Source organism: Chiloscyllium plagiosum, unplaced genomic scaffold (assembly GCF_037043375.1).
Source record: "Chiloscyllium plagiosum isolate Xiang-an unplaced genomic scaffold, Cpla_swu_hap1 HiC_scaffold_38, whole genome shotgun sequence".
NCBI lineage: Eukaryota > Metazoa > Chordata > Chondrichthyes > Orectolobiformes > Hemiscylliidae > Chiloscyllium > Chiloscyllium plagiosum.
The window spans coordinates 35,259,805-35,285,905 of record NW_028270176.1 but is presented as its reverse complement, the minus strand read 5'-3'; the positions used below and the strand labels follow the sequence as shown (position 1 = coordinate 35,285,905).

The 26,101-nt window shown below is 49.8% G+C and overlaps 1 protein-coding gene across 1 annotated transcript in view; it reads left to right on the top strand.

The window, feature by feature from the left end:
• Window positions 1-483: 483 nt before the first annotated feature.
• dyrk1b (dual-specificity tyrosine-(Y)-phosphorylation regulated kinase 1B) overlaps window positions 484-26,101 on the top strand; it is a 139,311-nt gene continuing 113,693 nt past the window's right edge. Inside the window, exon 1 of the mRNA XM_087980761.1 lies at window positions 484-733. The gene's annotated coding sequence lies outside the window, so the exon portion shown is untranslated. The remainder of the gene's footprint in view (window positions 734-26,101) is intronic.

Sequence of the window (26,101 nt, the reverse complement as noted above, 5' to 3'; positions counted from 1 at the left end):
CGGATTATCTCGATTCCAGCAGCCAACGATCCCCCCCCCCCCCCCCCCACCTCCTCCATCGCCGCCATTTTGTGGGTGGCGGCGCGCGGGTAAATTCAAAAAAAAAACCCAACGGTCAGGCGTCCCCCGAGGGAGAGGCAGACGGATAAGGAATAAACAAAGAAAACGTGAATAAACCGTCTTTTTTTTTAAAAAAAAAAGAAAATGCAGAGGGGAAATGGGGGGTTTGCTTCATTATTTTTTTAAAATTTATAAGGAAGAGGGAAGCGGCGGTTGGTGCCGTCCGCCATTTTGTGTGAGGCGGGAAGTTTGAATCTCGAGGCTGTGGTTGGGGGGGCGGATTTCATCGATTTATCTCTTTTTCTAAACCCCCTTTGTCCGGGGTCCCCAGTTTCAAGGAGGAGGGGAGGGTGCCGCTTTTTCTTTTTTTGTTGCTTTGGGTCTCGAACGCCGTCCTCTCTCGGTCCCGGACTCGGTGACTACTCGAGCCCGAGGCTTGAGGCCTAAAGGCCGCCCTTCCTCTTCTCCTCCTCCTCCCGGCAGCGCCATCTTTTGCCGGTTCGGGGGACAGGGTTATATATTTATATAAATATAAATACACAGACACACACACACAGACAGACATAGACACAGAGGGAGAGGGACCGTGCCGGGGACCGCAGGTGGCCCCGAGGCCTCCGCTTCACCCTCAAGCCCCTCGCCCACCTTCCCCGGCCACCGAAGCGGCTCTGAGGTGAGTGAATGAGTGTCTCCCTCCTTTCCCTACCCCGCCCTCCTCCTCCTAACAGTGTATCTCATCCAGACCGGGCTCTCGCTCCGTCTCTGATCAGCAACTGGGTCTCTAAACTCAATCTAACCAGCGACATGGGCTCTAAAATTCAACATGTGATCCATAACGGGGGATTCTAACTCAATAGCTGATCGATACCAGCCTCTCTAACTGAGTATATGATCAATAATAGTGTCTAAATCAGAATCTGATTGATACCAGCCTCACTAACTGAGTATATGATCAATAATAGTGTCTAAATCAGAATCTGATTGATACCAGCCTCACTAACTGAGTATATGATCAATAATAGTGTCTAAATCAGAATCTGATTGATACCAGCCTCACTAACTGAGTATATGATCAATAACAATGTCTAAATCAGAATCTGATCGATACCAGCCTCTCTAACTGAGTATATGATCAATAATAGTGTCTAAGTCAGAATCTGATCGATACCAGCCTCTCTAACTGAGTATATGATCAATAATAGTGTCTAAGTCAGAATCTGATCGATACCAGCCTCACTAACTGAGTATATGATCAATAACAATGTCTAAGTCAGAATCTGATCGATACCAGCCTCTCTAACTGAGTATATGATCAATAATAGTGTCTAAATCAGAATCTGATCGATACCAGCCTCTCTAACTGAGTATATGATCAATAATAGTGTCTAAATCAGAATCTGATCGATACCAGCCTCACTAACTGAGTATATGATCAATAACAATGTCTAAATCAGAATCTGATCGATACCAGCCTCTCTAACTGAGTATATGATCAATAATAGTGTCTAAATCAGAATCTGATTGATACCAGCCTCACTAACTGAGTATATGATCAATAACAATGTCTAAATCAGAATCTGATCGATACCAGCCTCTCTAACTGGGTATATGATCAATAATAGTGTCTAAATCAGAATCTGATCGATACCTGCCTCTCTAACTGAGTATATGATCAATAATAGTGTCTAAATCAGAATCTGATCGATACCAGCCTCTCTAACTGGGTATATGATCAATAATAGTGTCTAAATCAGAATCTGATCGATACCTGCCTCTCTAACTAGGTATATGATCAATAATAGTGTCTAAATCAGAATCTGATCGATACCAGCCTCTCTAACTGGGTATATGATCAATAATAGTGTCTAAATCAGAATCTGATCGATACCAGCCTCTCTAACTGGGTATATGATCAATAACAATGTCTAAATTAGAATCTGATCGATACCAGCCTCTCTAACTGGGTATATGATCAATAATAGTGTCTAAATCAGAATCTGATCGATACCAGCCTCTCTAACTGGGTATATGATCAATAATAGTGTCTAAATCAGAATCTGATCGATACCAGCCTCTCTAACTGGGTATATGATCAATAATAGTGTCTAAATCAGAATCTGATCGATACCAGGTTCTCTAACTAGGTATATGATCAATAATAGTTTCTAAATCAGAATCTGATCGATACCAGTCTCTCTAATTGGGTATATGATCAATAACGGAGTCTCTAACTCAGTTTCTGAACATTTATGGAATCTCTAATTCAGTATCTGATCAGTAACAGATTTTGTAACTCAGTGTCTGATTGTCAATATGGGATCTAATTCAATGTCTGACCAATAATGTGGTCTTTCACTCAGTATCTGATCATTGACACGGGCTCTAACTCAGTATCTGGTCAATAATGTCTAACTCAGTATATATAGCTCCAACTCTGATCTAACTCCATCTCGTCAATAAGAGTCTCTAACTCTGTATCTGATCATTGACAGGGGCTGTCACTCATTGTCTAATCAATAATGGAGTAACATTGTATATGATCAGTAACAGGGTCTTTAACTCTGTGTATGGTCAACAATGGGTTCGCTAGCTCTGTTCAATCGAGGACAGAGGCTATAACTCTTTAATCTGGTCGATGACGGACGCTATAACTGGTTGATGATGGAGTGGCTAAATCTGTCTCTAGTTGATGGCGGGCTGGCTGACTCTGTCCCTGGTAGATGACAGACGCTGTAATTCTTGTACCTGGTCGTTGAAGGGGTGGCCGACTCTCTGCCTGGTCGATGACTGGGTCGATAATTTCTGTGTCTGGTCGATGATGGAGGCTATAACTCTGGTGTCAAGTCGATGACGGTGTCGGTTACTCTGGTGCCTGTTCGATGATGGAGGCTATAACTCTGGTGTCGAGTTGATGACGGGGTCGGTTACTCTGGTGTCATATCGACGTCAGGGTCGGTTACTCTGGTGTCGGGTCGACGACGGGGTCGGTTACTCTGGTGTCTGGTCGATGATGGGGTCAGTTACTCTGGTGCCTGGTCGATGACGGGGTCGGTTACTCTGGTGTCGGGTCGACGGGGTCGGTTACTCTGGTGTCTGGTTGACGACGGGGTTGGTTACTCTGGTGTCTGGTTGATGACTGGGTCGGTTACTCTGGTGTTTGGTCGATGACTGGGTCGGTTAGTCTGGTGTCGGGTCGACGACGGGGTCGATTACTCTGGTGTCGGGTCGACGACGGGGTCGGTTACTCTGGTGTCTGGTCGACGACGGTGTCGGTTACTCTGGTGTCTGGTTGACGATGGGGTCGGTTACTCTGGTGTCTGGTCGATGATGGTGTCGGTTACTCTGGTGTCTGGTCGATGATGGTGTCGGTTACTCTGGCGTAGGGTTGACGGCTGTGACGGTTACTCTGGTATCTGGTCAACGACGGTGTCGGTTACTCTGGTGTCTGGTTGACGATGGTGTCGGTTACTCTGGTGTCTGATCGACGACGTTGTCGGTTACTCTGGTGTCTGGTCGATGACGGGGTCGGTTACTCTGGTGTCGGGTCGACGACGGTGTCGGTTACTCTGGTGTCTGGTTGACGATGGTGTCGGTTACTCTGGTGTCTGATCGACGACGTTGTCGGTTACTCTGGTGTCTGGTCGATGACGGGGTCGGTTACTCTGGTGTCGGGTTGACGACGGTGTCGGTTACTCTAGTGTCTGATCGACGACGTTGTCGGTTACTCTGGTGTCGGGTCGATGACGGGGTCGGTTACTCTGGTGTCGAATCGATGACAGGGTCGGTTAATCTGGTGTCTGGTCGATGACGGTGTCGGTTACTCTGGTGTCTGGTTGATGACTGGGTTGGTTATTCTGGTGTCTGGTTGACGATGGGGTCTGTTACTCTGGTGTCTGGTCGATGACGGGGTCGGCACTCTGTTGTCGGGACGACGACGGTGTCGGTTACTCTGGTGTCGGGTGCGCGACGGGGTCGGTTTCTCTAGTGTCTGGTTGACGACGGGGGCAGTTACTCTTGTGCCTGGTCGATGATAGTGTCGGTTACTCTGGCGTAGGGTTGACGACTGTGTCGGTTACTCTGGTGTCTGGGCGACGACGTTGTCGGTTAGTCTGGTGTCTGTTTGATGACGGGGTCGGTTACTCTGGTGTCTGGTTGATGACGGGGTCGGTTACTCTGATGTCTGGTTGACGACGGGGTCGGTTACTCTGGTGTCGGGTCAACGCCGGGGTCAGTTACTCTGGTGTCTGGTCGACGACGGGGTCGGTTACTCTGGTGCCGGGTCGACAACGGTGTCGGATACTCTGATGTCTGGTAAATGATGGGATCAGTTACTCTGGTGTTGCGTCGATGACGGGGTCGGTTACTCTGGTGTCTGGTCGACGACGGTGTCGGTTACTCTGGTGTCTGGTCGACGACGGTGTCGGTTACTCTGGTATCTGGTCGACGACGGTGTCGGTTACTCTGGTGTCTGATCGACGAAGGTGTCGGTTACTCTGGTGCCGGGTCGACAACGGTGTCGGATACTCTGATGTCTGGTAAATGATGGGATCAGTTACTCTGGTGTTGCGTCGATGACGGGGTCGGTTACTCTGGTGTCTGGTCGACGACGGTGTCGGTTACTCTGGTGTCTGGTCGACGACGGTGTCGGTTACTCTGGTATCTGGTCGACGACGGTGTCGGTTACTCTGGTGTCTGGTCGACGACGGTGTCGGTTACTCTGGTGTCTGGTCGACGACGGGGTCGGTTACTCTGGTGTCGAGTCGATGACGGGGTCGGTTACTCTGGTGTCTGGTCGACGACGGGGTCGGTTACTCTGGTGTCTGGTCGACGACGGTGTCGGTTACTCTGGTGTCTGGTCGACGACGGTGTCGGTTACTCTGGTGTCTGGTCGACGACGGTGTCGGTTACTCTGGTGTCTGGTCGACGACGGTGTCGGTTACTCTGGTGTCTGGTCGACGACGGGGTCGGTTACTCTGGTGTCGAGTCGATGACGGGGTCGGTTACTCTGGTGTCTGGTCGATGACGGGGTCGGCTACTCTGTTGTCGGGACGAAGACGGTGTTGGTTACTCTGTTGTCGGGATGACGACGGTGTCGGTTACTCTGGTGTCGGGTGCGCGACGGGGTCGGTTTCTCTAGTGTCTGGTTGACGACGGGGGCAGTTACTCTTGTGTCTGGTCGATGACAGTGTCGGTTACTCTGGCGTAGGGTTGACGACTGTGTCGGTTATTCTAGTGTCTGTTCGATGACGGTGTCGGTTACTCTGGTGTCTGGTCGACGACGTTGTCGGTTAGTCTGGTGTCTGTTCGATGACGGCGTCGATTACTCTGGTGTCTGGTTGACGACGGGGTCGGTTACACTGGTGTCGGGTCAACGCCGGGGTCGGTTACTCTGGTGTCTGGTCGACGACGGTGTCGGTTACTCTGGTGCCGGGTCGACAACGGTGTCGGATACTCTGATGTCTGGTAAATGATGGGATCAGTTACTCTGGTGTTGCGTCGATGACGGTGTCGGTTACTCTGGTATCTGGTCGATGACGGGGTCGGTTACTCTGGTGCTGTGTCGATGACGGGGTCGGTTACTCTGGTGTCTGGTCAATGATGGGGTCGGTTACTCTGGTGTTGCGTCGATGATGGGGTCGGTTACTCTGATGCCGGGTCGACGACGGTGTCGGTTACTCTGGTGTCTGGTCGATGACGGGGTCGGTTACTCTGGTGTCTGGTCAATGATGGGATCGGTTACTCTGGTGTCTGATCGACGACGGTGTCGGTTACTCTGGTGTCTGGTCGACGACGGTGTCAGTTACTCTGGTGTCTAGTCGACGACGGTGTCGGTTACTCTGGTGTCTTGTCGACGACGATGTCGGTTACTCTGGTGTCTGGTCGATGCCGGGGTCGGTTACTCTGGTGTCTGATCGACGCCGGGGTCGGTTACACTGGTGTCTGATCAACGCCGGGGTCGGTTACTCTGGTGTCGCGTCGATGATGGGGTCGGTTACTCTTGTGTCCGGTCGACAATTGGGTCGGTTACTCTGGTGTCGGGTCGACGACGGTGTCGGGTCGACGACGGTGTCGGTTACTCTGGTGTCTGGCCGACGACGGTGTCGGTTACTCTGGTGTCTGGTTGATGACAGGGTCGGGTCCTCTGGTGTCGAGTCGATGACTGGGTCGGTTATTCTTGTGTCTGGTTGACGACGGTGTCGGTTACTCTGGTGTCGGGTCGACGACGGTGTCGGTTACTCTGGTGTCTGATCGATGACGGTGTCGGTTACTCTGGTGTCTGGTCGATGACGGGGTCGGTTACTCTGGTGTCTGATCGACGCCGGGGTCGGTTACTCTGGTGTCGGGTCGATGACGGGGTTGGTTACTCTGGTGTCGGGTCGACGACGGTGTCGGTTACTCTGGTGTCTGATCAACGACGGTGTCGGTTACTCTGGTGTCTGGTCGAAGACAGGGTCGGGTCCTCTGGTGTCGAGTCGATGACTGGGTCGGTTATTCTGGTGTCTGGTCGACGATGGTGTCGGTTACTCTGGTGTGTGGTCGACGACGTTGTCGGTTACTCTGGTGTCTGGTCGATGACGTTGTCGGTTACTCTGGTGTCTGGTTGACGCTGGGGTCGGTTACACTGGTGTCTGGTCGATGAAAATGTCGGTTATTCTGGCGTAGGATTGATGACAGTATCGGTTATTCTGGTGTCTGGTCGATGACGGTGTCGGTTACTCTGGTGTCTGGTCGATGACAGGGTCGATTACTCTGGTGTCTGGTTGACGACGTTGTCGGTTACTCTGGTGTCTGATTGACGACGGGGTCGGTTACTCTGGTGTCAGGTCGACGCCGGAGTCGGTTACTCTGGTGTCTGGTCAATGACAGTGTCGGTTACTCTGGTGCCGGGTCGACGACGGGGTCGGTTACTCTGGTGTCTGGACAATGACGGGATCGGTTACTCTGGTGTTGCGTCGATGACAGGGTCGGTTACTCTGGTGTCTGATCGATGCCGGGGTCGGTTACACTGGTGTCTGGTCGATGACAATGTCGGTTATTCTGGTCGATGACAGTGTCGGTTACTCTGGTGTAGGATTGATGACAGTATCGGTTATTCTGGTGTCTGGTCGATGATGGTGTCAGTTACTCTGGTGTCTGGTCGACGACGGTGTCGGTTACTCTGGTGTCTGGTCGATGACAGGGTAGGTTACTCTGGTGTCTGATTGACGCCGGAGTCGGTTACTCTGGTATCTGATCGACGCCGGGGTCGGTTACACTGGTGTCTGATCGACGCCGGGGTCGGTTACTCTGGTGTCTGATCGACGCCGGAGTCGGTTACACTGGTGTCTGTTCGATGACAGTGTCGGTTATTCTGGTCGATGACAGTGTCGGTTACTCTGGCGTAGGGTGATGACTGTTTCGGTTATTCTGGTGTCTGGTCAATGACGGTGTTGGTTACTCTGGTGTCTGGTCGATGACGTCGGTTACTCTGGTGTCTGGTCGACGACGTTGTCGGTTAGTCTGGTGTCTGGTCGACGACGGGGTCGGTTACTCTGGTGTTGCGTCGATGACGGGGTCGGTTACTCTGGTGTCAGGTCGACGCCGGAGTCGGTTACTCTGGTGTCTGGTCAATGACAGTGTCGGTTACTCTGGTGCCGGGTCGACGACGGGGTCGGTTACTCTGGTGTCTGGACAATGACGGGATCGGTTACTCTGGTGTTGCGTCGATGACAGGGTCGGTTACTCTGGTGTCTGGACAATGACGGGATCGGTTACTCTGGTGTTGCGTCGACGACTGGGTCGATTACTCTGGTGTCTGGTTGACTATGTGGTCGGTTACTCTGGTGTCGGGTCGACGACGGTGTCGGTTACTCTGGTGTCTGGTCGATGACAGTGTCGGTTACTCTGGTGTCTGGTCGACGACGTTGTCGGTTAGTCTGGTGTCGGTTACTCTGGTGTCTGATCAACGACGGGGTCAGTTACTCTGGTGTCGGGTCAACGCCGGGGTCGGTTACTCTGGTGTCGGGTCAACACTCGGGTCGGTTACTCTAGTGTCTGATCGACGACGGTGTCGGTTACTCTGGTGTCTGGTCGATGACAATGTCGGTTATTCTGGTGTCTGGTCGACGACGTTGTCGGTTAGTCTGGTGTCTGTTCGACAATGGGGTCGGTTACTCTGGTGTCTGTTCGACGAAGGGGTCGGTTACTCTGGTGTCTGGTCGATGACAGTGTCGGTTACTCTGGCGTAGGGTTGACGACTGTGTCGGTTACTCTGGTGTCTGGTTGATGACAGGGTCGGGTCCTCTGGTGTCGAGTCGATGACTGGGTCGGTTATTCTTGTGTCTGGTTGACGACGGTGTCGGTTACTCTGGTGTCTGGTCGACGACGGTGTCGGTTACTCTGGTGTCTGGTCGACGACGTTGTCGGTTAGACTGGTGTCGAGTCGACGACGGGGTCGGTTACTCTGGTGTCTGTTCGACGAAGGGGTCGGTTACTCTGGTGTCGGGTCGACGACGGGTTCGGTTACTCTGGTGTCTGGTCGATGACGGGGTCGGTTACTCTGTTGTCTGGTTGATGACGGGGTCGGTTACTCTGGTGTTGGGTCGACGACGGTGTCGGTTACTCTGGTGTCTGGTCGATGACGGGGTCGGTTACTCTGGTGTCGGGTCGACGCGGGGTCGGTTCCTCTGGTGTCTGGTCGATGACGGGTTCGGTTACTCTGGTGTCTAGTCGATGACGGGGTCGGTTACTCTGGTGTCTGGTCGATGACGGGGTCGGTTACTCTGGTGTCTGGTCGATGACAGTATCGGTTACTCTGGCGTAGGGTTGACGGCTGTGACGGTTACTCTGGTGTCTGGTCGACGACGGTGTCGGTTACTCTGGTGTCTGATCGACGCCGGGGTCGGTTACTCTGGTGTCTGGTCGATGACAGTATCGGTTACTCTGGCGTAGGGTTGACGGCTGTGACGGTTACTCTGGTGTCTGGTCGACGACGGTGACGGTTACTCTGGTGTCTGGTCGACGACTGTGTCGGTCACTCTGGTGTCTGGTCGATGACAGTATCGGTTATTCTGGTGTCTGGTCGACGACGGTGTCGGTTAATCTGGTGTCTGGTCGATGACGGGGTCGGTTACTCTGGTGTCTGGTCGATGACAGTATCGGTTATTCTGGTGTCTGGTCGACGACGGTGTCGGTTATTCTGGTGTCTGGTCGACAACGGTGTCGGTTACTCTGGTGTCTGGTTGACGATGGTGTCGGTTACTCTGGTGTCTGGTTGACGACGGGGTCGTTTACTCTGGTGTCTGGTCGATGACGGGGTCGTTTACTCTGGTGTCTGGTCGATGACGGTGACGGTTACTCTGGTGTCTGGTCGACGACTGTGTCGGTTACTCTGGTGTCTGGTCGATGACAGTATCGGTTATTCTGGTGTCTGGTCGACGACGGTGTCGGTTATTCTGGTGTCTGGTCGACAACGGTGTCGGTTACTCTGGTGTCTGGTTGACGACGGGGTCGTTTACTCTGGTGTCTGGTCGATGACGGTGTCGGTTACTCTGGTGTCGAGTCGATGACAGGGTCGGTTACTCTGGTGTCTGGTTGACGACGGGGTCTGTTACTCTGGTGTCGATGACGGGGTCAGCTACTCTGTTGTTGGGATGACGACGGTGTCGGTTACTCTGGTGTCGGGTGCGCGACGGGGTCGGTTTCTCTAGTGTCTGGTTGACGACGGGGGCGGTTACTCTGGTGTCTGGTCGATGATAGTGTCGGTTACTCTGGCGTAGGGTTGACGACTGTGTCGGTTATTCTGGTGTCTGTTCGATGACGGTGTCGGTTACTCTGGTGCCGGGTCGAGAACGGTGTCGGTTACTCTGGTGTCTGATCAACGACGGTGTCGGTTACTCTGGTGTCTGGTCGATGACGCGGTTGGTTAATCTGGTGTCTGGTCGATGACAGTGTCGGTTATTCTGTTCGAAGACTGTGTCGGTTACTCTGGCATAGGGTTGATGACGGTATCGTTTATTCTGGTGCCTGGTCGATGACGTTGTCGGTTACTCTGGTGTCTGGTCGACAACGTTGTCGGTTACTCTGGTGTCTGGTCGATGATAGGGTCGTCTACTCAGGTGTCTGATCGACGCCGGGGTCGGCTACTCTGGTGTCTGATTGACGCCGGGGTCGGTTACACTGGTGTCTGGTTGATGACAGTGTCGGTTATTCTGGTCGATGACAGTGTCGGTTACTCTGGCGTAGGGTTGATGACTGTTTCGGTTATTCTGGTGTCTGGTCAATGACGGTGTCGGTTACTCTAGTGTCTGGTCGATGACGTCGGTTAGTCTGGTGTCTGGTCGACGACAGGGTCGGTTAGTCTGGTGTCTGGTCGACGGGGTCGGTTACTCTGGTGTTGCGTCGATGACGTGGTCGGTTACTCTGGTGTCGGGTCGACGACTGGGTCGATTACTCTGGTGTCTGGTTGACGACGGGGTCGGTTACTCTGGTGTCGGGTCGATGACGGGGTCGGTTACTCCGGTGTCTGGTCGATGACAGTGTCTGTTACTCTGGTGTCTGGTCGACGACGTTGTCGGTTAGTCTGGTGTTGCGTCGATGACGGGGTCGGTTACTCTGTTGTCTGGTTGATGACGGGGTTGGTTACTCTGGTGTTGGGTCGACGACGGTGTCGGTTACTCTGGTGTCTGGTCGATGACAGTATCGGTTACTCTGGCGTAGGGACGACGGCTGTGACGGTTACTCTGGTGTCTGGTCGACGACTGTGTCGGTTACTCTGGTGTCTGGTCGACGACTGTGTCGGTTACTCTGGTGTCTGGTCGACGACTGTGTCGGTTACTCTGGTGTCGGGTCGACGACGGGGTCGGTTACTCTGTTGTCTGGTTGATGACGGGGTTGGTTACTCTGGTGTTGGGTCGACGACGGTGTCGGTTACTCTGGTGTCGGGTCGACGCGGGGTCGGTTCCTCTGGTGTCTGGTCGATGACGGGTTCGGTTACTCTGGTGTCTGGTCGATGACGGGGTCGGTTACTCTGGTGTCTGATCGACGCCGGGGTCGGTTACTCTGGTGTCTGGTCGATGACAGTATCGGTTACTCTGGCGTAGGGTTGACGGCTGTGACGGTTACTCTGGTGTCTGGTCGACGACTGTGTCGGTTACTCTGGTGTCTGGTCGACGACTGTGTCGGTTACTCTGGTGTCTGGTTGACGATGGTGTCGGTTACTCTGGTGTCTGATCAACGCCGGGGTCGGTTACTCTGGTGTCTGGTCGATGACGGTGTCGGTTACTGTGGTGTCGAGTCGATGACGGGGTCGGTTACTCTGGTGTCTGGTCGATGACGGTGTCGGTTACTCTGGAGTCTGGTCGATGACTGGGTCGGTTATTTTGGTGTCTGGTTGACGACGGGGTCTGTTACTCTGGTGTCGATGTCGGGGTCGGCTACTCTGTTGTCGGGACGACGACGGTGTCGGTTACTCTGGTGTCGGGTGCGCGACGGGGTCGGTTTCTCTAGTGTCTGGTTGACGACGGGGGCGGTTACTCTGGTGTCTGGTCGATGATAGTGTCGGTTACTCTGGCGTAGGGTTGACGACTGTGTCGGTTATTCTGGTGTCTGTTCGATGACGCTGTCGTTTACTCTGGTGCCGGGTCGAGAACGGTGTCGGTTACTCTGGTGTCTGGTCAATGACGGGATCGGTTACTCTGGTGCCGTGTCGATGACGGGGTCGGTTACTCTGGTGTCTGATGGACGACGGTGTCAATTACTCTGGTGTCTGGTCGACGACGGTGTCGGTTACTCTGGTGTCTGGTCGATGATGGGGTCGGTTACTCTGGTGTCTGATCGACGCCGGGGGTCGGTTACTCTGGTGTCTGATCGACGCCGGGGTCGGTTACTCTGGTGTCTGATCAACGCCGGGGTCGGTTACTCTGGTGTCTGATCAACGCCGGGGTCGGTTACTCTGGTGTCTGATCAACGCCGGGGTCGGTTACTCTGGTGTCTGATCAACGCCGGGGTCGGTTACTCTGGTGTCTGATCAACGCCGGGGTCGGTTACTCTGGTGTCTGATCAACGCCGGGGTCGGTTACTCTGGTGTCTGATCAACGCCGGGGTCGGTTACTCTGGTGTCGCATCGATGATGGGGTCGGTTACTCTGGTGCCGTGTCGATGTCGGGGTCAGTTACTCTGGTGTCGGGTCAATGCCGGGGTCGGTTACTCTGGTGTCGGGTCAACACTGGGGTCGGTTACTCTAGTGTCTGATCGACGACGGTGTGGGTTACTCTGTTGCCGGATCGACAACGGTGTCGGTTACTCTGGTGTCTGGTCAATGATGGGATCGGTTACTCTGGTGTCTGGTCGATGACGGGATCGGTTACTCTGGTGTCTGGTCGATGACTGGGTCGGTTATTCTGGTGTCTGGTTGACGACGGGGTCTGTTACTCTGGTGTCGGGTGCGCGACGGGGTCGGTTTCTCTAGTGTCTGGTTGACGACGGGGGCGGTTACTCTGGTGTCTGGTCGATGATAGTGTCGGTTACTCTGGCGTAGGGTTGACGACTGTGTCGGTTATTCTGGTGTCTGTTCGATGACGGTGTCGGTTATTCTGGTGTCTGGTCGACGACGCTGTCGTTTACTCTGGTGCCGGGTCGAGAACGGTGTCGGTTACTCTGGTGTCTGGTCAATGATGGGATCGGTTACTCTGGTGTTGCGTCGATGACGGGGTCGGTTACTCTGGTGCCGTGTCGACGACGGGGTCGGTTACTCTGGTGTCTGATCGACGACGGGGTCGGTTACTCTGGTGTCTGGTCAATGACGGGGTTGGTTACTCTGGTGTCTGATCGACGCCGGGGTCGGTTACTCTGGTGTCTGATCGACGCCGGTGTCGGTTACTCTGGTGTCTGATCGACGCCGGGGTCGGTTACTCTGGTGTCTGATCGACGCCGGGGTCGGTTACTCTGGTGTCTGATCGACGCCGGGGTCGGTTACTCTGGTGTCTGATCGACGCCGGGGTCGGTTACTCTGGTGTCTGATCGACGCCGGGGTCGGTTACTCTGGTGTCTGATCGACGCCGGTGTCGGTTACTCTGGTGTCTGATCGACGCCGGGGTCGGTTACTCTGGTGTCTGATCGACGCCGGGGTCGGTTACTCTGGTGTCGCGTCGATGATGGGGTCGGTTACTCTGGTGTTGCGTCGATGACTGGGTCGGTTACTCTGGTGCCGTGTCGATGATGGGGTCGGTTACTCTGGTGTCTGGTCGACGATGGGGTCGGTTATTCTGGTGTCTGGTCGATGACGGGGTTGGTTATTCTGTTCGAAGACTGTGTCGGTTACTCTGGCATAGGGTTGATGAGGGTATCGTTTATTCTGGTGCCTGGTCGATGACGTTGTCGGTTACTCTGGTGTCTGGTCGACGACGTTGTCGGTTACTCTGGTGTCTGGTCGATGACAGGGTAGGTTACTCTGGTGTCTGATTGACGCCGGGGTCGGTTACTCTGGTGTCTGATTGACGCCGGAGTCGGTTACTCTGGTGTCTGGTCGATGACAGTGTTGGTTACTCTGGTGTCTGGTCAATGACGGGATCGATTACTCTGGTGTCTGGTCGATGACGGGGTCGGTTACTCTGATGTCTGATTGACGACGTTGTCGGTTAGTCTGGTGTCTGTTCGACGAAGGGGTCGGTTACTCTGGTGTCGGGTCGACGACGGTGTCGGTTACTCTGGTGTCGGGTCGACGACGGGGTCGGTTACTCTGGTGTCTGGTCGTCGATGGTGTCGGTTATTCTGGTGTCTGGTCAATGACTGTGTCAGTTACTCTGGTGTCTGGTCAATGACGGGATCGATTACTCTGGTGTCTGGTCGATGACGGGGTCGGTTACTCTGATGTCTGATTGACGCCGGGGTCGGTTACTCTGGTGTCTGGTCAACGACGATGTCGGTTACTCTGGTGCCGGGTCGGCGACGGTGTCGGTTATTCTGGTGTCTGGTCAATGACGGTGTCGGTTACTCTGGTGTATGGACAATGACGGGATCGGTTACTCTGGTGTTGCGTCGATGGCGGGGTTGGTTACTCTGGTGTCTGATCGACGACGGTGTCGGTTACTCTGGTGTCGGGTCGACGACGGTGTCGGTTACTCTGATGTCTGATCAACGACGGTGTCGGTTACTCTGATGTCTGATCAACGACGGTGTCGGTTACTCTGATGTCTGATCAACGACGGTGTCAGTTACTCTGATGTCTGATCAACGACGGTGTCGGTTACTCTGGTGTCTGATCAACGACGGTGTCGGTTACTCTGGTGTCTGATCAACGACGGTGTCGGTTACTCTGGTGTCGGGTCGACGACGGTGTCGGTTACTCTGGTGTCTGATCGACGACGGTGTCGGTTACTCTGATGTCTGATCAACGACGGTGTCGGTTACTCTGGTGTCTGATCGACGGCGGTGTCGGTTACTCTGGTGTCTGGTCGACGACGGGGTCGGTTACTCTGGTGTCTGGTCGACGACGGGGTCGGTTACTCTGGTGTCTGGTCAATGACGGGGTCGGTTACTCTGGTGTCTGGTTGACGCCGGGGTCGGTTACTCTGGTGTCTGATCAACGCCGGGGTCGGTTACTCTGGTGTCTGATCGATGCCGGGGTCGGTTACTCTGGTGTCGCGTCGATGATGGGGTCGGTTACTCTGATGTCGGGTCGACGACGGGGTCGGTTACTCTGGTGTCTGGTCGATGACAGTGTCGGTTACTCTGGCGTAGGGTTGACGATGGGGTCGGTTACTCTGGCAACTGGTTGACGACGGGGTCAGTTACTCTGGCGACTGGTTGTCGACGGGGTCGGTTACTTTGGTGTCGGGTCGATTACTCTGTGTGTTTACATTTACTCATACTAAAGCCCTTTCCATATGAGAGTTTATTGAATTTTTGAACTTTGCAACAACTCTGTACTTCTAATCTAAATTCTCCTCATGATTGTGTGTGTAAGATATGCCAAGTTTGTTCTCATTGGACTAAATGTATTAATTCTGTAACTATCTGCATGTGGATATCGTCAGATCAAAAATGGTGAGCAGGTAGATTAAATAAAGTTATGGTTTGGGGACCAAAATATATTGTTGAAAATTGGTCCTGTGTAATTATCAATAAATAGACCATCTGTAGCTAAGGCATTTAGATGCAAAGACATAGGAGAAGGAGCAGGCTATGAGTTGCATTGAGTCTGCTCTGCCACTCAGTGAGATCATAGATGATTTGATAATCATTACTCTATTTTTCTGTCTTATCTTCATAACCCTTGATTCTCTTACTAATTAAAAATTTGTCTATCACAGCTTTGAATATACTAATGACCCAGCTTCAATTGCCCTCTCTGGTAAAGGATACCACCGGTTCACTAACCTCTGACAGAAGAAATTTCTCTGACTCTACTCTAACCAGGTGACTGCATTCTATGAGATGGTGCTGCTAGTTCCACAAAGGAAAACCACCTCTCCACATCTACCCTCTCAAACTCTTTAAGAATCTTAAAAGCAGAAAGAGAAATAGAATTAAACGTTTTAGTTCAAATGACTTCTTTGCAGCTGAAGTGTTTCTCTCTTCATAGACGCTGCCAGACTTGGTGAGTTTTTCCAGCATTGTTCTTATTTCAAATTTCCAGCATTGCTGTATATTGCTTTTATTTCCCTTTGGGGAATATGTGTCTTATTTGTTTAATAAGGTCTGCTTTTATTCTTCTAAACTCAAATGAGTATAACATGAACCTACTGAACCTCTCCTCATAAGACTGTCCCTCCATACCCAGGCTCTGCTGAGTGAATCTTCTTTGTATTGATTCCAATCCCAGTACATATTTTCTTCGATAAGGTACCAAAACTGTTCACAGTAAAGCTGTTCAGCTGAGGTCTAACTAGTGCTTGTATAGGTTTAGCAAGGCATTTCTATTTTTATATTCCATTCCTTTCAAAATAAAGGTTTCCTGCTAAAGTACATAACTTTTCATTTTCCCTCATTTGTGTTCCAATTATTTTAGTCTTGGGCGCCTTTATCAAAATATTTCATTATTGAGACTGATTGTTTTGTACAGGAGGCTAATAACTTGAGATGTAACCTCTACAGTACAAGATATTTCACATTTGAACCTCTTGAAAGGTTTAGACAAATATATTTTTGGATGCCTTGGTTTGGTGAAGACCTGTGTAAACATGTTGTTTTGCAGTTCCCCTCTCTGAATGTGGTGGTGCAGTGGGACATTGTTATGTAAAAAAGTGTCACCATAGAGGGCACCTAGAGATTTATGCTGGAAAAAATCTGCGTGGTAGTGTAAGGTTTTTAACATGTGTGCGTGTTTTGAGCAATTGAGATTTCATCATCAGGAGGGGAGCCCCACATTCTCATTTTCTGAACTAAGTTTGAACAGCACTGTGGAGCATATGAAAAGGATAGTGGTCCACTAGGTTTCTGTTAGTGAATGTTGGGACAGTGTTGGTTGAGTGAGGGTGGAGAGAATTTATAGTGAGCTGTTTAACATGAGGTACAAAGTGAGGGAAACTAGGTTCATGTGCTCCTGCTCTAGTTTTTCTCAATTCTCTCATTCTGTGTTCGCCATGAATGCGGCGCGGTGGCTCGGTGGTTAACGTTGCTACCTCACAGCACCAGGCACCTGGATTTGATTCCAGCCTTGGGTGGCTCTGTGTCGAGTTTGCACATTCTTCCCATGTCTGTGTAAGTTTCCACATAGGTCTCTCAGTCCGAACATGTTCTGGTTAAGTGGATTAGTAAATGCAAGATTATGGGAATAAAGTAGGGGACTGAGCCTGGATGGGATGGTCTTCAGGCGGTCAGAACAAATTGGGAGAGAACGGGCTGGGTAGACTCTTTACACACTATAGAGATTCTATGAGTGTGTATACATGCTTTCGAGTCTCTCGGTGAGGCTGTATCTCATGAATCTAAATTGTTGACGTTGGTGTACCTTCCAATTGTATCCGTACTCACTCTCCAACTACCTGGCAGCTCTCAGACTGGTACCTATGGTCACTCTTTCACTCCTGGGAAGTCCTTGGACCAGTACCTGCGATGACTCAATTGAGATCACCAGAAAAATCTCAAACTGGCACACTCATCATCACTCAGGCTCAGACCGGTGCCTGACATCACTAGCACTCCCAGGATTACTGGGCAGCTTTCAGACTGGTGCCTGTGGTCACTGTCACACTCCCAGGATTACTGGGCAGTTTTCAGACCGGTGCCAGCGGTCACACTCACTCCCAGGATTACTGGGCAGCTTTCAGACCGGTGCCCGTGGTCAATCATACACTCCCAGGATTACTGGGCAGCTTTCAGAACGGTGCCTGTGGCCACACCCATTCCCAGGATTACTGGGCAGTTTTCAGACCGGTGCCCGCGGTCACACTCACTCCCAGGATTACTGGGCAGCTTTCAGACCGGTGCCCGTGGTCAATCATACACTCCCAGGATTACTGGGCAGCTTTCAGAACGGTGCCTGTGGCCACACCCATTCCCAGGATTACTGGGCAGCTTTCAGACCGGTGCCCGTGGTCAATCATACACTCCCAGGATTACTGGGCAGCTTTCAGACCGGTGCCTGCGGTCACACCCACTCCCAGGATTACCGGGCAGCTTTCAGACCGGTGCCCGTGGTCACTCTCACACTCCCAGGATTATTGGGCAGCTTTCAGACCAGTGCCTGCGGTCACTCACATACTCCCAGGATTATCAGGCAGTTCTCGGACTGGTCTTGCAGTTACTCTTTCAATCCAGACAGCTCCCAGATTGGTAGCTGTGGTCACTCTGACTTTAGGAGAATATTATCACTGGACTGTTAATCCACAGATGAAAAGTGTGGCGCAGGTCAGGCAGCATCTAAGGAGCAGGAGAATCGACATTTCGGGCATAGGCACTTTGTCAGGAATGAGGAAGGATTATGCCCGAAATATCAATTCTCCTGCTCCATGGATGCTGCCTGGCCTACTATTGTTTTCGACTCTGATCTCGAGCATCTGCAGTCCTAAATTTCTCTGAGTTTCTGTTAAACCAGAGACCCAGGTAATGTTCTGGGTACCTGGGTTCAAATCCTGCATGGGATTTAAAATTAAGAGTTTAAGGCTGACCGTGAATCTATTGTCGATTGTTGGGAAAATCCCGTCTAGTTCACTTATATCCTTGAGGGAGGGTAACTGCCATCCTTACCTGTGTTTGGCCTACATGTGACTCCAGACCAACAGCAATGTGCTTGACTCTTAACTGCCCTCTGGGTCTTCAGGGATGTGCAATAAATGCTGACCTAGCCAGTGATGTCCACATCCAATGAGTGAATTTAAATTTAAACTCTTATACTGGGCAGGTATTGGACAGGTACTTGTGCTCACAAGCAGCTGTTGGGGTTAATGGAAGTCTAGAAATGGTGTTGTGCAGTGCAGCCTTTCAACACAGAGGGTGCCATTGGATTATGCTATTGTATCACACTACATTCAGCATTTTCTCCCCTGTTCTCCCTCCTAGTATTTAGCTTGTCAAATTTACACATCTATTTATGTACATACACAGTTCCAAACGCTGACAGCTCATCACTTTGTCTCAGCAAAGTTGAGAGGTTGGGGCTTTTCTCCCTTGAGAGGAGAAGGCTCAGAGGAGATTTGATTGAAGTTTTCAAACTCTTAAATGGGCTGTATAGAGTGGATAGCAAGAAACTGTTCCTGCTCAAATGGATCGAGTACCAGAACATTTTAAAATGCTTTGCAGAACAAGTAAATGCGATGTGAGAAAAGATGTTTTCATACAGTGAGTAGTTCGGATATGGAGTGCTCTGCCTGCAAATGTGGAGGCAGCTTCAACTGAGGCATTTGAGAGGGTATTGGATGATTATTTAAATAGGTAATAAACACAGGGAGGTGTCCTGGTGCTCATTTGGGGAGACAGTGCAGAAATGCTAGTCTCGAATCTCCTCCTCCTGCGCCATAATAATTCTGAGGTTCTTTGCAAAATGGAGTTTATTCAGAATTTAATAGGCTGCTTGACTCATTTGCTCCATATCTCATAGCTTACCCCCATCGCTATCTCCTTGTATTAGGCAAGAACTTTCAAAAGTTGATTGGGAGTAGATGTTCGCAGGTAAAGGGACAGCTGGAAAATGGGAAGCCTTCAGAAATGAGATAACGAGAGTCCAGAGACAGTGCATTCCTGTTAGGGTGAAAGGTAGGAGTAGGTAGGTGTAGCTGGATGACCAGAGAAATTGAGGGTTTGGTTAAGGAAAACAAGGAAGCATATGTCAGGTATCGACAGGATAAATCGAATGAATGCTTAGAAGAGTATAAAGGCAGTAGGAGTATACTGAAGGGGGAAAATCAGGAAGGCAAAGGGTTTTTACAAATCCATTAAGGACAAAAGGGTAACTAGGGAGATAATAGGGCCCCTCAAAGATCAGCAAGGCAGCCTTTGTGTGGAGCTGCAGGAGCTGGGGGAGATATTAAGAGTATTTTGCATCAGTGTTTACTGTGGAAAAGGACATGGAAGATATAGAATGTAGGGAAATAGATGGTGACATCTTGAAAAATGTCCATATTATAGAGGAGGAAGTGCTGGATGTCCTGAAATGGTTAAAGGTGGATAAATCCCAGGACCTGATCAGGTGTACCCTAGAACTCTGTGGGAAGCTAGAAAAGTGATTGCTGGGCCCCTTGCTGAGATATCTGTATCATCGATTGTCACAGGTGAGGTGCTGGAAGACTGGAGGTTGGCTAACGTGGTGCCATTATTTAAGGAAGGTGGTAAGGATGAGCCAGGGAACTATAGACCAGTAAGCCTGACGTCATTGGTGGGCAAGTTGTTGGAGGGAATCCTGATGGACAGAATGTACATGTATTTGGAAAGGCAAGGACTGATTAGGGATAGTCAGCATAGTTTTGTGCATGGGAAATCATGTCTCACAAACTTGACTGAGTTTTTTGAAAAAGTAACAAAGAGGATTGATGAGGGCAGAGCAACATGACCTATACGGACTTCAATAAGGCATTTGAGAAGGTACCTCATGGGAGACTGGTTAGCAAGGTTAGATCTCAGGGAATACAGGGAGAACTAGCCATTCGGATACAGAACTGGCTCAAAGGTAGAAGACAGAGGGTGGTGGTGGAGGGTTGTTTTTCAGACTGGAGGCCTGTGACCAGTGGAGTGCCACAAGGATTGGTGCTGGGTCCACTACTTTTCATTATTATATAAATGATTTGGATGTGAGCATACGAGGTATAGTTAGTAAGTTTGCAGATGACAACAAAATTAGAGGTGTAGTGGACAGCGAAGAAGGTTACCTCTGAGTACAACGGGATCATAATCAAATGGCCCAATGGACTGATGAGTTGCAGATGTAGTTTAATTTAGTTAAATGTGAGGCGCTGCCTTTTGGGAAAGCAAATCTTAGCAGGACGTATACACATAATGGTAAGGCCCTAGGGAGTGTTGCTGAACAAAGAGACCTTGGAGCGCAGGTTCATAGTTCCTTGAAAGTGGGGTCGCAGGTAGATAGGATAGTGAAGAAGGTGTTTGGTATGCTTTCCTTTGTTGGTCAGAGTATTGAGTACAGGAGTTGGGAGGTCATGTTGCAGCTGTACAGGACATTGGTTAGGCCATTTTTGTAATATTGCATACAATTCTGGTCTCGTTCTTATGGGAAGGATGTTGTGAAACTTGAAGGGTTTCAGAAAAGATTTACAAGAATGTTGCCAGGGTTGGAGGGTTTGAGCTACAGGGAGAGGCTGAACAGGCTGGGGCTGTTTTCCCTGGAGTGTCGGAGGCTGAGGGGTGACCTCATAGATGTTTTATAAAATCATGAAGGGCATGGATAGGGTAAATAGACCAGGTCTCTTGCCTGGGGTCGGGGAGTCCAGAGCTAGAGGGATAGAGTCATAAAGTCATAGAGATGTACAGCATGGAAACAGACCCTTTGGTCTAACTCGTCCATGCCCACCAGATATCCCAACCCAATCTAGTCCCACCCTAGGTTTAGGGTGAGAGGGGAAAGATATAAAAGAGACCTAAGGGACAACTTTTTCACTCAGAATGTGATAAGTGTATGGAATGAGCTGCCAGAGGAAGTGGTGGAGGCTGCTACAGGTGCAACATTTAAAAGGCATCTGGATGAGTATATGAAAGGGAAGGGTTTGGAGGGATATGGGCCGGGTGCTGGCAGATGGGACTAGATTGGGTTGGGATATCTGGTCGGCATGGACGAGTTGGACCAAAGGGTCTGTTTCCACGCTGTACATCTCTATGACTTTACGACTCTATCACTTTCTCACTCTATATTTATCCAGCACCACCCGAATAGACCGACACAAGGCACCTTGACCACTCCATGTGGGAGAGGTTCCCACATTCCACCCTCTCTTGGAAGGGTAAGATGTTTCCCATTGGATTTATTAGGATCTATCTTCTATCAATGGCCTCTACTTCCTCCTGAATTCTGCAGATTATGCACAGCACCAGTATCCAGTTTGGTTTTGTGTGGTTTTTGTTTTGAATTTTCATGTGATGGGGCTGTTGCTGGTAGGGTTAGTGTTTATACTCTAATTGTCTTTGAGCGGAGTAGCTTGCTCAGACAGTTGAGTCAGTAACGTAAGAGTTTGGAGTTGAGAGCAGACTTTAAAGTTCCACCAGTTGTACTGGTGGGATTTGGAGTGATATCCCCAGAGCATTAGCCTGGCCTTTGCCAAGAGGTAAACTCTCTGGCATTACAACTCCAGTGATTTTACCTCTTTGCTGTCTCCCTGGTGTAGAATATGGATGATAACCCCACACACTGAGTGTAAATACCCTGTGTACGTTTTGTGGTTTACAGACATTATCTGTACTCGGTGTTCAAGGATACTGTATAGAACAGCTTGGAAGCATTGTGAGGATAGAGTAAAACATCTAAACACCTTGGCAGTTTGGAGGACTGGCTGAGAGATGGCGCCTGTCGAGAAATGTGAGGTGATGCATTTTGGATGTGAATACTTTGGAGAAATGTAAAAGAGGTATATGAGAATGGTTCCAGGGATTAGAGACCTCAGTTATGAAGATAGGTTTGAGAGGTTAGGAAAGTTCGTGGGGAGAAGACTATGAGTAGATTTGATGGGAGTTTTCAAAATCATGGGTACAGTAGGTGGGGGAAACTATTCATGCTCATAAGTGAATTGAGAACTAAAGGAGTTCAAAAATGGTCTGAGGAGAACCAGGAGGGGGCACGAAAAAGGCTTGGCGGGAAGGATTAGGGAGAATCCAAAGGCATTTTACACGTATGTGAGGAATAAGAGAATGATCAAAGAAAGAATAGGGCCGATCAGGGATAGCATAGGGAAGTTGTGTATAGAGTCTGAGGAGGTAGGGGAAGCCCTAAAAGAGTTTTTTGCTTCTGTCTTTACTAAAGAACAGGACCTTGTAGTGAATGAAACCATTGAGGAACAGGTAAGCATGCTGGAACAGATGAGGAAGCTGATGTGCTGAAAATTTTGACAAACATTAAGATTGACAAGTCGCCAGGGCCAGACCAGATTTGTCCTTGGCTGCTTTGCGAAGCGAGAAATGTGATTGCTTCACCGCTTGCGAAGATCTTTGTATCCTCGCTCTCCACTGGAGTCGTACCTGAGGACTGGAGGGAGGCAAATGTAATTCCTCTCTTCAAGAAAGGAAATAGGGAAATCCCCGGCAATTACAGACCAGTCAGTCTCACGTCTGTCGTCTGCAAGGTGTCAGAAAGGACTCTGAGGAATAGGATTTATGACCATCTGGAAGAGCATGGCTTGATTAAGTAGACAATAGGTGCAGGAGTAGGCCATTCTGCCCTTCGAGCCTGCACCACCATTCAATATGATCATGGCTGATCATCCTTAATCAGTATCCTGTTCCTGTCTTATCTCCATAACCCTTGATTCCACTATCCTTGAGAGCTCTATCCAACTCTTTCTTAAATGAATCTAGAGACTGGGCCACCACTGCCCTCTGGGGCAGAGCATTCCACACAGCCACCACTCTCTGGATGAAGAAGTTTCTCCTCATCTCTGTCCTAAATGGTCTACCCCGTATTTTTAAGCTGTGTCCTCTGGTTCGGCACTCACCCATCAGCGGAAACATGTTTCCTGCCTCCAGAGTATCCAATCCTTTAATAATCTTATATGTCTCAATCAGATCCCCTCTCAGTCTTCGAAACTCAAGGGTATACTAGCTCAGTCGCTCCAGTCTTTCAGCATAAGGTAGTCTCGCCAGTCCAGGAATTGACCTCGTCAACCTACGCTGCACTCCCTCAATAGCCAGAATGTCTTTCCTCAAATTTGGAGACCAGAACTGCACACAGTACTCCAGGTGTGGTCTCACCAGGGGCCTGTACAGCTGCAGAAGAACCTCTTTGCTTCTATACTCAATCCCTCTTGTTATGAAGGCCAGCATACTATTAGCTTTCTTCACTACCTGCTGTACCTGCATGCTTACCTTCATTGACTGGTGCACAAGAACACCCAGATCTCTCTGTACTGCCCCTTTACCTAAATTGATTCCATTTAGGTAGTAATCTGCCTTCCTGTTCATGCCACCAAAGTGGATAACCATACATTTATCCACATTAAACTGCATCTGCCATGCATCTGACCACTCACCTAACCTGTCCAGGTCACCCTGTAATCTCCTAACATCCTCCTCACATTTCATCCTGCCACCCAGCTCAGTATCATCAGCAAATTTGCTAATGTTATTACTAATACCATCTTCTATATCATTAATGTATATTGTAAAAAGCTGCGGTCCCAGCACTGATCCCTGCGGTATCCCACTGGTCACTGCCTGCCATTCCGAAATGGAGCCGTTTATCACTACTCTTTGTTTCCTATCAGCCAACCAACTTTCAATCCAAGTTAGTACTTTGCCCCCAAAACCATGCGCTCTAATTTTGCTCACTAACCTCCTATGTGGGACTTTATCAAAAGCTTCCTGAAAGTCCAGGTACACTATATCTACTGGATCTCCCTCGTCCATCTTCAGAGTTACACTCTCAAAAACTTCCAGAAGATTAGTCAAGCATGATTTCCCCTTCATAAATCCATGCTGACTCTGACCTATCCTGTTACTACTATCCAGATGTGTTGTAATTTCATCCTTTATAATAGACTCCAGCATCTTTCCCACCACTGAGGTCAGACTAACTGGTCTATAATTTCCTGCTTTCTGTCTCCCACCTTTCTTAAATGCTGTCAGCCTGGCTTTGTGAGAGGCAGGTCATGCCTCACAAATCTTATTGAGTTCTTTGAGGATGTTACAAGATAAGTTGATGAGGTTCAAGCAGTGGATGTGGTGTATATGGACTTCAGCAAGGCATTTGATAAGGTTCCCCATGATAGGCTTGTTCAGAAGGTCAGGAGGAATGGGATACAGGGAAATTTAGCTTTCTGGATACAGAATTGGCTGGTCAACAGAAGACAGCGAGTGGTAGTGGAAGGAAAGTATTCTGCCTGGAAGTCAGTGGTGATCCACAGGGCTCTGTTCTTGGGCCTCTACTCTTTGTAATTTTTATTGATGATTTGGATGAGGAGAATGAAGGATGGGTTAGCAAGTTTGCAGACGACACAAAGGTTGGAGGTGTCGTTGACAGTATAGAGGACTGTTGTAGGCTACAACGTGACATTGACACGATGCAGAGCTGGGCTGAGAGGTGGCAGATGGAGTTCAACCTGGATAAATGCGAAATGATGCATTTTGGAAGGTCGAACTTGAAAGTTGAGTACAGGATTAAAGACATGATTCTTGGCAGTGTGGAGGAACAGCGGGATCTTGGTGTACAGGTACATAGATCCCTTAAAATGGCCACCCTAGTGGATAAGGTTGTTAAGAAAGCATAAGGTGTTTTGGCTTTCATTAACAGGGGGATTGAGTTTAAGAGCCGTGAGATCTTCTTGCAGCTCTATAAAACTTTGGTTAGACCGCACTTGGAATACTGTGTCCAGTTCTGGTCGCCCTATTATAGGAAAGATGTGGATGCTTTGGAAAGGGTTCAGAGGAGGTTTACCAGGATGCTGCCTGGAATGGAGGGCTTATCTTATGAAGAGAGGTTGACTGAGATCGAACTTTTTTCATTGGAAAAAAGAAGGAAGAGAGGGGACCTAACTGAGGTGTACAAGATAATGAGAGGCATAGATAGAGTTGATAGCTAGAGACTTTTTTCCCAGGGCAGAAATTGTTAACAGGAGGGGTCATAGTTTTAAGCTGTTTGGCGGAAACTATAGAGGGGATGTCAGTTGCGGGTTCTTTATGCAGAGAGTTGTGAGAGCATAGAATGCGTTGCCAGCAGCAGTTACGGAAGCGAGGTCATTGGGGATAATTAAGAGACTGCTGGACATGCATATGGTCACAGAAATTTGAGAGTTCGTACATGAGGTTTACCTTACATGAGGATCAATGGTCGGAACTACATCGTGGGCTGAAGGGCCTGTTCTGTGCTGTACTGTTCTATGTTCTACATTCATATAAAATGTCCTGCAAACGGAGCAAATATGATATGAGAAACCTTATTTCACACAGTGAGGAGCTAGGAATGCACTGCGTGAAAATATGTGGAGGCAGATTCAACTCAGGCATTCAAGATGGGCATTGGTTAATGTGTAGAATGATGGGGGAGAGACAGGATATTGGCACAAATTGATGATGCTCTTTTAGGAAAGTGGTATAGACACACTGGGTCAAATGGCCACCTTCCACGCTGGAACAAACTCACACAACCCCCACTTCAGCAACACACTCATTCCCACCATAGAAACATAGAAACATTACAGCGCAGTACAGGCCCTTCGGCCCTCGATGTTGCGCCGATCCAAGCCCACCTAACCTACACTAGCCCACTATCCTCCATATGCCTATCCAATGCCCGTTTAAATGCCCATAAAGAGGGAGAGTCCACCACTGCTACTGGCAGGGCATTCCATGAACTATATCTACCCCTAACATCTATCCTATACCTACCACCCCTTAATTTAAAGCTATGCCCCCTCGTAATAGCTGACTTCATACGTGGAAAAAGGTTCTCATGGTCAACCCTATCTAAACCCCT